General features: G+C 32.9%; 1 long non-coding RNA gene across 1 annotated transcript; it reads right to left on the bottom strand.

Moving 5' to 3' along the window:
* Window positions 1-1,456: 1,456 nt before the first annotated feature.
* LOC117134434 lies at window positions 1,457-9,919 on the bottom strand. The gene is made up of 2 exons (XR_004458604.1): window positions 9,890-9,919; window positions 1,457-9,792 (listed from the first exon to the last, which is right to left on the bottom strand). It is a non-coding gene; the product is annotated as an uncharacterized LOC117134434 (long non-coding RNA).
* Window positions 9,920-10,497: the final 578 nt, after the last annotated feature.

Here is a 10,497-nt window from a genome sequence, read left to right as displayed (position 1 = left end):
TACCGATCACAACGAGCAGTTTACACGAGTTTTCTTGTTATATTTTTACTTATGATTTATTTTCTTCACCAATAAAAGGCTGAATAACACTGAGACAGTGTTGTTTAAGTCTGGGGGGGAGGTAGTTACTGATATTGTGTTTTAATTTGAGCTTTTTACTTTAAGTCTTAAAGTTTTATTGAGTCAAGAAGGGGATGATGATAGTTTATTGATTTCTATTTATATCTAACCATTATCTAGTCCCACCTTAAAATCTAATGACTGCAGAGTATAATAGATGTAAACACTGCAGTAGGTCACTTACCACTACAAGTTTGGAAGGTAAAAGTCTGTTATTGTTGGTTCCCCATTCTCTCTCTTCGGCATCTAAATAAAGAAAAGATTGAGATGATTTCCAGAGATGCTGAGGAGTAGGTACATTACTGATGAACCTACTATTTTAATTCAGAGGGATGATCACATATTGTTGGAAGCGAGGGGTAGGTACATTACCGATGACCCCACTATTCGCCTATACTTTGTTATAAGAAAAAAGAGAAAAAAATGAAAATGAGATGAGAAAAGATGGTTGTATCAGCATCATTGATCATTTGATTTGAGATTAAAAAGATTCAAAGAAAACAGAAAAAGAGAAAGGTTCAGAAAAGACTGCATGTTAGTCTAGATACTTGTTTGAGTAAGAGTACATGTGTTCAGTAATCGATATTCCCAACATCTAACATACACATTTTATATGCAGAAATGAGGTCAGTAGAGGGCTATGTCAGGCGTTATTAGTGGAGTTGTGAGACGTATGGTATGTTGCTAAGCTAGAGTGTAGTACATTGAAACATTTCTAAGGTTAGTATTGATTCACATCCACCTATAACATTGCAGAGATGATGGTAGTGTTTCTAGAGATTGTTTGAGTCCCCACCGTTTTAAAACTCCTTTTTCAAGACTGTTCTATGTTTTGCTTGATGGCAAGCAAATAATTATTCAAGGGGAGTTAATATACTATGGATTTTACCACTTTTTAAGCCATACTGTATGTCTTATTTTGACTCTTTATGTTATGTCTGAAATCTATTTTAGAGTCTTTATAGGTTTAGGTACATTCTGGAACATTGTGGAGTTTATCGAGCTTAGAGGAAACAAAATATGTACCTAAGCAAATGAAGAGGGAACAGAGTCGACGAACAGAAAAAGTGTCGATTGACACTTATCCTTGATGTCGATCGACACTCACACAAGAAGGTCTTGACGGATCAAGATTAAGAATTGGGCTCATAAGTTTCAAAAAATTACAAGATTCCCCTTGCAAGTTTTGACCTATATATATATATATTATATATATATATATAAATCTGTATGCCAGTATTGAGGCAAGGGAGACGGATTAGATTTTATTATTCTTAGAAACTTTTTAAGGTTTGGAGAGAAGGTCCAAGAACTCCTTGAGAGTATTATTTTTCTATTTCCAATCTAATTACGCAATTCATTCTGTTTATTTTTGTGTCCTGCTTGATTATGTCTGAGTAGAATTCTTGTTAGACTTAGGGTTTAATAAGGTTATGATGAATTATTGATTTAGTAATGCTAAGGTTATTAATGGAAATCCTTCACCGAGTTAGATCTTATTTCCTACATTCTAGAGTAGCTAACTAGAATTTTGATCTTAGGATTGACAACTGTGAGAGTAGATTCATACATGAATATAATTATCTTGAGCTAAGTTATTAGGCACAGCGCTGGTTTATTGTCGACTTAGTGAACTTATCGATCCGATCATTAATGCATGTTTGGAAGCGTATCGAACGACACCCTATAGGTGTATCGATCGACACCCTATTGGTGTATCCATCGACACTCGTTTCGTATCGCATAAAAAAATGTGTTACATGTTCAAACATGTAGACTCACAGTGAGAGCTGGAGTCTTATATTTTCATTCGATTTCTAGGATTGATTATCACATGTTTTTAACATTCAAATCATAATTTGGATTACCTAAACCTGAAAGTATAGCTTATGTCTTATCTGTTTGCAAACCACATCTATCTTATTTACTGTCTTATTAATCATTTACTATTTTAATATATTCTTTTGCTAACTTGATTATACATTTAATCTGATTTACTGTATGCCCACGCTCCCTGTGAATTCGATCCCCATGTACTATAGTTGAATCTCTTATTTAAGAGAGTAAAAGTTGGCTATGGGATAATTTGAGCTGGTATCAAGAACCAAAAATCATATGGTCATTTTGAAACACAAGAGTGTAATCAATACCTGAACATAATCCTGATGGACTAGATTTTATTTGCACCAAAAGTTGGTCTAAGAATTTAGTTAAACATATTCTAATATTTCGAATGCTTATTTGATTCATCATATCCAGAACGAGAGTTGGCATTTGATTAAAGTTAGGCATTTGATATTTTGTCGCAATGAGAATTGGATAACTTATTATTAATATTTGAGTTATGGAATTGAACCATATAAAACCCTTGGCATCTAGTGATTTACGTTTTGAATCTCTTGATTGATAAATCCTTGAGTCTTGTGCTTTTTCTTGCTAACATACAACCGTTTAGATCTATTGCTTTGTTTATTGTTTTCTTTTTTCGGCCTAGCTTAATCCGAAATTAAATGTATTGTGTGAAACATTGAGTCTTTGTGGATTTGATCCTCAATTAGTACGATGAGACTCTTATTTGAGAAAGTTGGTTAGGGTTAATTTTAGCATATCAAAAACCAGTTGAGACCTGCTCATGCCATATTCTCAACACAAAGGTGGCAGTAACTGACATCTTGTTCTCTATCGTTGAAGCGAGTTCGCCGTATTGCTATGTGTAGGCGGTCATGTGAGCCTGGGACCTGTCTTTCCATCATATGGGGGAATCTTGAGTTTGATGTTTTGATATAATTTCTGGTGATACGAACTATGAATGGAGTCCTATGCGTTTCTTATATGACTTTGTTTACTTCATGAGCCGAGCTGGTAGCTCGATGGAAATGGGACTGGGATCATTCGGAGGTCGGCTTGGGTCTGGGCTAAGTTGCTTTTGAGATCATTGATCTCACCGCATGTGTTTTTTGTTTCTATCATCCAGTTTAGATCAATGATTAATGTCCAACTTATTGAGTCTTGTTGACGTTATACGTCCTCCTAGGGCTACGCTTTGTGGAGTCCTCAGCGATATAGTTAATAAGCTGTTGATCTAAGGTTGTTGCTCTGCCTTTTGTGTGAGTGATTTGTTCAAGAAGTTGCAGGGTTTGTTGTTCAGTTGTATCCTTCTAACCTGCACGTTGAAGCAAAACACAAATAACATGTCATAAATGTTCCGGTACTTGGTTTAATAGAGCTTCTGTATTGACGGACAGTGTTGGCGGTACTTTGCATTGTTTGGGATGGTTGAATGAACAAAAGTCCATTTTGGCTGAGCAGCCGAGCTGCTATGTTTCGGGCTGCTGGGCGAGTATTGAAAGTATAGATTCATTAAGGAAATATGTTCCTCTTGTTCTTGTCCTTAAGATTTCTTTTATAGGTCTCCAAAAATGGAAAGTAACGGCTACTGATCTCCGGAGAGTATCAAGTGCTTTTATAGTCGCCTTTAATGCTTTGACCTTATTTATGGTTTAAATATGTCAGCCTAACATGGACCGTTCCTTGAGCTCGGCATGGGCGTTGAATCCTCATAGGCCGTTTGTTTGTTTTCAAGACTTAGTAATATTGTACCGAGTTCTCAAACCGAGCACATAGTAGGGTGAAAACACTTTGTTCGCATCCAAACCCCTGCTTCTTCCTCTTGTGCCAGCCATGTCTTGAAAATGTGTCTATTTTTTTCCCAGGATATATCTATATAATATTATCTATTCATTTGAATCGGTTTGTAACTAAGAGGAGCAAGTGGATCAGTGGTCGCACCACCTCTGCTATCATCTCACCAAGCGGGGTTTGAACCCTGCAACTGCTTCTATTAAGAGGAACTACTAGGCCATTGTGCCACAAAGAAAAAAAAGAGTCGATTTGTAACCTTTGTATTTTTCCACTAGCGCATGATGTTCTTTACTGATGTTCTTCCCAAAATACTAATTTTCTTTCCGCAATTTTCAAATTTTTTATATTAGGTATTTCTTTTAAATATATCATAATATTAATAAACAATTATTTATTCAAACTATCTATAATTAATCTCAGAAAAGTAATTAATATTAGAAAATTGTTTACCATTTATCATAATTTATCAGCTTATGATAATGAGAATAAAGTATTTTTCTTTTTTTATATGAACAAAAACTCAGCCTAAAATAGTAAAATATAACAAAATTATTAGTACATTTTAATAGTCTATAAATTATCTATTGTATATTCACTATGTTCTTTTTGCAGCTGAAAAAAGATTAGCTGGTTGAGCAATAATATAATAAGTATTTTTTTATCAAATATGACCCAAAAAAGTAAAATGCAAATGTAACCCTTTTTTTTAGAACTTTCATTTGTCTTATTCACCTTTAAATTTTGGATTATTCACGAAATGCAATTTTTTAATTTTGTTTTCTAAAATGAGAGTTTTTCTCTATCATCCCTACTTTCATCAAGTATTTACAATATTGTCATTGCCATCAATACACTAACCCCCATGAATAACAAATTTGAAGCTCTTCTCCTCTTATCTCATTTCTTATCCATACAAATTACATTTGTTTCAAAATTCTCTCTATATTCATCCAAAAAAATCCAGTGATTTTTATTCCAAACTTGATAAGGTTGATAGAGCCATTCAAGCTCATGATTCTTGGTCGAGAACGAGTGGGTAACTTTTATTAAGAAATTATATGTGTGCATGGATAAGGTAAACATGAAGCTCACCAGATCAAAGAATGATCTTTGAATTTTTTTTAAGATCGGTTTTTGTGAAGAAGACTTCTCCAGACAAAACATTTACGGAAGTCTTATGGTCAATGCATAGGTTAGTTTTACAATTGAATTTCTTTATGTGTTTCTTAGAGACAAGTTTGCTGGAAGTCCTTCAACTTTTTTTTGTTAACAAAAAAATATGAGAAGACTTCCCTAGAAATCTTCTCGGATAAACATGTTAGTTTTGCAAGTGACAGAATTGTGTCAGAAATTTGAGTTTCTATAGAAGACCTCTAGGAAAGTCTTCCGTCAGAAGACTCTTATGAAGTCTTCTCAACTTCCATGGAATTCTTCTCACTGTCGGTGGAACACTGCGTAGGTTAGTTTTGCGATTGACTATTAAAAGTTAACTATTTAATTTTAGTTAGAAGACTTCCCTCAAAGTCTTTTATCTTTCTATTCCGTAATTCCAATTAAAATTAAATATTTAATTTGAATTGTCAATTGCAAAACTAACCTAGATAGACTTTCACCGAGAGTAAGAAGACTTCCACTGACAGTTGAGAAGATTTCCCAGAAGTCTTACGTCGGAAGACTAGTCTTTCCAAGAGTATTCCAACGGAAGACTTCCCGGGAAGTTTTTTATCAGGAAGTATTTTATAGAAGTTAAAAAATTTGACACAATTCGGTCAATTAAAAAACTAAACTGTTTATCCAAGAGGACTTCCATGTTAGTCCTCTCTTCTATTTTTGATAACTTTTCAAAAATAAAAACAAGCCAATATTTACAAGGGAATACTTCTATAGAAGTTTGCTGCGGAGTTCTCTGGAAGTCTTCTTTTGTAAATTTGTATTCTAGGTCAATGTTTAATAAACTTTTATTTTCTCTAAACTTAAAACGACTTTTTAATATTCTTTTGTTAATTCATGTGTATTAGTCAATTTTTGGGTTACTGAATGAAATTAATAACTTAGTTTGTGATAATTATGAGGTTACCAATATATTTTTTTCCGTGTTAAGTAACTTCAAGATATATTTTTAGATTTCAAAAGTGTTAAGTAATTTCAAGAATATTTAGTCATGGGGTTTAATGTGTTTTCTTAGATAGTAAGTTTTCTTAGATAGTAAGTTATACTTCTTTTTTTTTTAACTTTCATGTGATTTAAAATATCAGTTTTCACTTAAAATTTAAGTATTCCGCTTGAATTTTATTTTCCTGCATATATTTTAAATTCCGTTTAAAATTCCTCCTTTAAAATTTAAGTCTTCCAAGAAGTCTTCTAAGAAGACTCTAGAAGGCTTTCAAAATTTTTTAGTGAAAGTCTTATATGTTTGAACTTATGTAATGTTTGAATTTTTGTGAGTTTGACTATGTTTTTTTTTAGAAGTCTTATTCCCTTAGGTTTAGTAAATTTGACTAAATTTTTGTGTTATTGTGTTTTGCTATAGAATTCATATCAATAACTTCAATAATGTCAAGTAATTTTGGCAAGTTTATATTGTAGACGTGAACATATCTACCAAATTATTTTTATTAACATCTCTTCAAATTTACCAAAGAATCCACAACTTAAAGAGTACACATGCAAATCAGAAAACAAACCATAAAAAAAATATTACATTGGAGTTCGAGATCACTCCTCCACATAGATAAGCTTGGACTCCACTTGACATACCATCATAAACTTTGATCGTCCTGATGTTCATGTTCTTGAATAACATCTTGGAAGACTTCCAGATCTATTATGAAAGAGGAGACATGGGAGAAGACTCCGCTAGAAGACTTTCAGGAAGTCTTCTATTGCATTTTATGTTAGAAGACTTCTGAGAAGATTTAAGTCTAACTCGGATCTAGAAAACCTGCATATTCATATGACTCCAAAACAGAAAAAAACTTCAAAAATAGGGTAAGAGCTTTAAGCAACAAAAATATTTCAAAATATTAGAGCTTTAAGCAAAAGATACTACCAAATGAAGAAAAATTAGACATTGAGACTAACCAAACGCTCAGATATGTTATGCACATGAGACATGGGAGAGCACTCCGACATAAGTCATTTCTAATGCATTATACGTTAAAAAACTTCCGAGAAGACATCTCAAAAGTTTTCTAAAGTCTGACTCAGATATGAAAAACATGCGTATCCAAAAGCATTCAAATGAATTCAAAATAGAAAAAATCTTCTCAAATAAGATAAGAGCTTTAAGAAACAAAAATGGTTTTCAAAAGGTAAGAGATTCAAGCAACATGAGGTTACCAAATGAAGAAAATCAGACATGGAGACTTATCAAAACAGTCAGATCTGTTATAAAAGAGGATACATGGAAAAAGACTCCATGACTTCCAAAGTCTGACTCAGATCTGAACAATCTTTATATCCAAAAGCATTTAAATGACTTCACAACAGAGAAAAGCTTAACAAATAAGGTAAGAGTCTTAAGAAACAAAAAAAGTATTCAAAAAGTAAGAGATTTAAACAACAAGAGGTTACCAAATGAAGAAAAATGATTTATGGATATATCTTTAAAGGAGCGGAAGATGAGAACTATGTAATGGAAAACTTGCAAAACAAGATAAATCAGTGAGAAAACACATGAGACGAAAATGAGAAATTGATAGAAAGTTTGGTGTTTTCAAGTTCCAAAATATTAGAGAGAGGTTGAAGAGTTTTGGAGTGAGAAACATTACATTATTGTTACAGCCATTTGAGAGGAACAAAAATAATGTGTAAATTTTTTTATATAGAGAGACAAAAATTCCAATAAGGTTAAATATTTTCGATTCAGAAGACTTCCAGACTTTCAGAGAAGTCTTCTAGACCCTAAATTTACTTTTCGCCCATAAGACTTTCCCTGAAATCTGCTAGTGCATTATTTTTAGAAAACTTAAGTCACATAAACCCTAAAATCAAATAAATAACTTCGCAGAAAGAAAAAGTTCATTAAACCTAAACACATATATGTTAAAAAAAATTTAAAAAAAATATAAGATTCCATAATATAATCCAAAAATTACATACAATACTATAACATATGTTACCAAATCCTAAACCACAGAATATCATTCATGACTCAATCTACAATCACTCATCTATTTTGAAAGCAATTCAATTTTACTAGATATTAATTTCTATCATTTACAATTGGTTATAGTTACATAATTTCAATTTTCTTCTATAATTTTTTTTATAAAATTGATAAAAATTTTTTTAAGATTTAACACATGAGAAGACTTCTAGGAAGTCTAAGATTTACAAAACCAAAAAAAACCTCCCGGAGTTGTATTCGTAAAAATGCATACTGTTTTTTTTTTGTCATAAGGGGCTAGTTGTAATTTCATTAGTATTTTGGGTTAAATTTGCATTTGACTGAAGTTGGAGTATACTTTTGCATTTAAAATCAAGTTTAGGTCATTGTTGGTAAATTCTCCTAATGAGAATTTCAGAGAAAGAGTGTTTATCGATATAAATATTATTGCTGACAAAAAAAATTATTGATTAGTTTGAGAGATTGGTGTAATTATTTGAAACAATTGCTTCTTCATTACACTTCAAACTATTTTTTGACAGTTTGTGCGGTAATAAAAAAACATTTAAAACTGAGAAATAAATTGATATATATATATATATATATATATATTTAGTAAATATTTTTTGGTCAAAAACATCTATCTATATATATATATAGTAAAAAATTTCCTCTTCGTATGACATGTGGAAGGAAGATTTGCTGAAACGTGTCATGTGTATTCTTTCTTTTTCCATATTAAGTTCTTCTTCTTTTAGAAAACTGTTACTTGGCGCAACACTTTCTAATTGTGTAATTTTATTCTTAGAGTGGTCTCAAAATTTTTAACCATGACCCTAACACTTAATGCATATAAATAACGCTTAAATACAACTCATAACACTAAAATGATCGAAAATATGAGGTGTCACATGCAACCGCCTGTCTTTCTCTATCTCTAGATTAGAAGTTATAATCATTCTATCGATCACAATTTTACTCAAAAGAAAAAAGGTTTAGAAGTTATCTAAATAGCTGTGTCTCTATTTTTCTATCTGATTTATGTCTTCAAATTGAATTTGTCATCATCAAATCCATTATAAATGTAACACTACAAGAAAACAGCGGCATACCGAGGCAAAAAATCGTCGGTATGTCGTCGGAATAGTGTTATTCCGACGACATACCGACAAAAAAAATCCTCGGAAAAAACTCTTCGGAAATTCATTTTTCCTCGGAAATCCCTCGAAAATTTTCGACGGAATTCCGAGGAAACTCCGAGGACCACCAGTTCGTCGGAAAAGTCCTCGGAATATACTGAGGGAGGACTTCCTCGGAATATTTTGATGGACTTTCCTATGGTCCAATCCTTGGAAGTTCCGACGAAACGTTCCTCGGAATTTTCATCGGGAATTTCCGAGGAACGTGGCCCTCGGATAATTCCGAGGAATAGTCTCTCGGTATATTTCGACGACTTATTCCGAGGAAATGTTCGTCGGAAATTTTCGAGGGTCCATTTCCTCGGAATTTCGAAAAAAATATATTTTTTTAAATTAAAATTTTTGAATTTTAATTCAAAAATATAAAATTAAAATTAAAATTGAAAACATATTAGATAATATTCAAAGTTGTACAAATAAAAATAAAACATTCTGAGTTTTTGAAAAAAAAAAAAAACTACGGGTCTTGCACGTTCGGGAACACCTCGTTCGGGTACATCATCTTTATCATCTCCATCATTTGCTCGTTCAGTCTCTTCTGTGCCTCATAGCCCGCCTGTTGAGCCGCCATCTGGTTCTCCAACAAAGATATGCGATCATCCTTGTCCTTCAACTGAGCCGTAAGTACTTCTGATCAACAAAGGGCGGTGGTGCAGAAAAAGGAGCAGCCGAGCGGGAGCGACGACCCAAACCGACCAAACGTCCCTTCTTTTTTGGAACCGACTGAAATAGAAAATAGCCAAATTTAAATAATATAAAAAGATGATAAAATAAAAATCAAGAAATAAATGAATTGAACTTAAAAAAAAAAAGAACTTACCGATTCAACGATTTCGTTGATTCGAATCCGGGACAAGTTGGTCGAAGCCGTCGAATCGTCATCCTCGGTTTGAAGCTGAGACACTTCGTCTTGCACCTGAGTTTGGACCAGGGTGACCACGTCCCTCACAAGACCATCATCAATTTGGCCGGTCTTTTTGTTGGTATACGCCCTCTTCATTAGGGCGAGATCATCAACCGGCTCGCCATCATTTTCTTCCGCCTTGAAAAAAACATAAATTAAACAAACATTAGAAATTTGAAGAAATGCACAAAAAATAAAATTTCAAAACTTAAATAATTGAAGAAAAAGCGGCTGAACTTACCATGCGATCCCCTAGAGTGGCAATAGATTGAGCACCCAAGTTATGCTTGTAGACGCCCTTCCCTTTACGGTCGCTCCTGCGGTTGTTGGAGTTGGTGGAAGAAGTTTCTTTCGTCTCTTCCTTATCCCAATGCGCACACAACTCCTTCCAGACTGTGTCGTTCATCGACTTTGGGACCTTTTAATTAAAAAAAAAGAATATAGTTAAATAAATTAAAAAATAGTTTAATAAATTAAAAAATTGTTTAATAAATTAAAAACTACCTTGTTTATTTCCCACTTCT

This window comes from Brassica rapa, chromosome A05 (genome assembly GCF_000309985.2).
Source record: "Brassica rapa cultivar Chiifu-401-42 chromosome A05, CAAS_Brap_v3.01, whole genome shotgun sequence".
NCBI lineage: Eukaryota > Viridiplantae > Streptophyta > Magnoliopsida > Brassicales > Brassicaceae > Brassica > Brassica rapa.
The sequence above is the reverse complement of the archived record's forward strand: the minus strand, read 5'-3'. Positions and strand labels throughout refer to the sequence as shown.